Here is a 2,500-nt window from a genome sequence, read left to right as displayed (position 1 = left end):
ACGGTTGCCAATCGGTCAGAAAGAAAACCGGACCAAAGCGGCGAGAACCACCGGCAAATCCTGCCGGCGCGGCCCGGCTGAGGCCTCCCTCAGCCGGGCATCGAGCCCTGCGCGCTCCCGGGCAGCTCACGCGGAGGGCAGCGTTCTCGCCAAAGTGGGTTTCCGATTTCGTGCGAAAGGTCGCTTGCAGAACCCGGTAAAAGCGCGTCGCACCAGGGAAGGTGAAGCTGGGAAAGTTCCCAGCTTCTCCCCTTCTCCCCGTCAAAACACTCTGAAAAAGTGTTTCCACGGGGAGAAGGGGAAAGCTGGGGACGTCCCCTGCTTCCCCCTTCTCCCGTCTCCTTGGTGCCCCTGGCACTATGCTGAGCCGGGTAAAAGCGCGTCGCACCAGGGAAGGTGAAGCTGGGAAAGTTCCCAGCTTCTCCCCTTCTCCCCGTCAAAACACTTTGACAAATTTCAGCATGCTGCTTGTTTTTCGACGGGGAGAAGGGGGGAAGCTGGGGAGGCTCCCTGCCTCCCCCTTCCCCTCAGCGCCCCCGGTACTACTCTGGAGGAAGAGCAGGCGCGGCGAAAAACTGGGTTTCCGATTTCGTGCGAAAGGTCGCTTGCAGAACCCGGTAAAAGCGCGTCGCACCAGGGAAGGTGAAGCTGGGAAAGTTTCCAGCTTCCCCCCTTCTCCCCGTCAAAACACTTTGAAAAATTTCAGCATGCTACTTTTTTTCGACGGGGAGAAGGGGGGAAGCTGGGAAAGTTTCCAGCTTCCCCCCTTCTCCCCGTCAAAACACTTTGAAAAATTTCAGCATGCTGCTTTTTTTCGACGGGGAGAAGGGGGAAGCTGGGAAAGTTTCCAGCTTCCCCCCCTTCTCCCCGTCAAAACACTTTGACAAATTTCAGCATGATGCCTTTTCTTTGACGGGGAGAAGGGGGGAAGCTGGGGAGGCTCCCTGCCTCCCCCGTTCCCCTTCCCCTCAGCCCCCCCGGTACTACTCTGGAGGAAGAGCAGGCGCGGCGAAAAACTGGGTTTCCGATTTCGTGCGAAAGGTCGCTTGCAGAACCCGGTAAAAGCGCGTCGCACCAGGGAAGGTGAAGCTGGGAAAGTTTCCAGCTTCCCCCCTTCTCCCCGTCAAAACACTTTGAAAAATTTCAGCATGCTACTTTTTTTCGACGGGGAGAAGGGGGGAAGCTGGGAAAGTTTCCAGCTTCCCCCCTTCTCCCCGTCAAAACACTTTGAAAAATTTCAGCATGCTGCTTTTTTTCGACGGGGAGAAGGGGGAAGCTGGGAAAGTTTCCAGCTTCCCCCCCCCCCCCCCTTCTCCCCGTCAAAACACTTTGACAAATTTCAGCATGATGCCTTTTCTTTGACGGGGAGAAGGGGGAAGCTGGGGAGGCTCCCTGCCTCCCCCTTCCCCTCAGCGCCCCCGGTACTACTCTGGAGGACGAGCAGGCACGGCGAAAAACTGGGTTTCCGATTTCGTGCGAAAGGTCGCTTGCAGAACCCGGTAAAAGCGCGTCGCACCAGGGAAGGTGAAGCTGGGAAAGTTCCCAGCTTCCCCCCTTCTCCCCGTCAAAACACTTTGAAAAATTTCAGCATGCTGCTTTTTTTCGACGGGGAGAAGGGGGAAGCTGGGAAAGTTTCCAGCTTCCCCCCCTTCTCCCCGTCAAAACACTTTGAAAAATTTCAGCATGCTGCTTTTTTTCGACGGGGAGAAGGGGGAAGCTGGGAAAGTTTCCAGCTTCCCCCCCTTCTCCCCGTCAAAACACTTTGACAAATTTCAGCATGCTGCTTTTTTTCGACGGGGAGAAGGGGGAAGCTGGGAAAGTTTCCAGCTCCCCCCCCCCCTTCTCCCCGTCAAAACACTTTGACAAATTTCAGCATGATGCCTTTTCTTCGACAGGGAGAAGGGGGAGGCTGGGGAGGCTCCCTGCTTCCCCCCTCCTAACGCTGGGCCCCCGGAGGCCTCGGCATTGGCCCGGTGGCCCCAGTACACAGGCCTGCAGGGGACTGGCGGTGAAAATTTCGTCACATAACACCCGCTACCATACCCTAGCTCTCACATGGTAACGGTTTCGGACTCCTATCTGACTGTTTCGACGCAGTCATGTCCCCCGACTCTGGGAGACCCGGGATGAGCCCCCCGGAGACCCAGGCTGGGTCCGGTGGCCCCAGTACACAGGCCTGCAGGGGACTGGCGGTGAAAATTTCGCCACAAAACACCCGCCAGCATACGCTAGCTCTCACATGGTAACGGTTTCGGACTCCTATCTGACTGATTCGACGCAGTCATGTCCCCTGACTCTGGGAGACCCGGGATGAGCCCCCCGGAGACCCAGGCTGGGTCCTGAGGACCCAGCCCTCACCCCCTGGAGGCCCTGACCTAACCTTAACCCTAACCCTAACCCTGGGCCCCGGAGAGACCCGGGCTGACCCCACCGGGGACCCAGGCTGAACCCCTGGAGACCCAGACTCAAGGCCAACCCTAACCCTAGGCCCAGGATGAGC

This window comes from Semicossyphus pulcher, unplaced genomic scaffold (assembly GCF_022749685.1).
Source record: "Semicossyphus pulcher isolate SPU_LCO1_2020_fin unplaced genomic scaffold, fSemPul1.0.p SCAF_106, whole genome shotgun sequence".
In the NCBI taxonomy this organism is placed as follows: domain Eukaryota; kingdom Metazoa; phylum Chordata; class Actinopteri; order Labriformes; family Labridae; genus Semicossyphus; species Semicossyphus pulcher.
The sequence above is the reverse complement of the archived record's forward strand: the minus strand, read 5'-3'. Positions refer to the sequence as shown.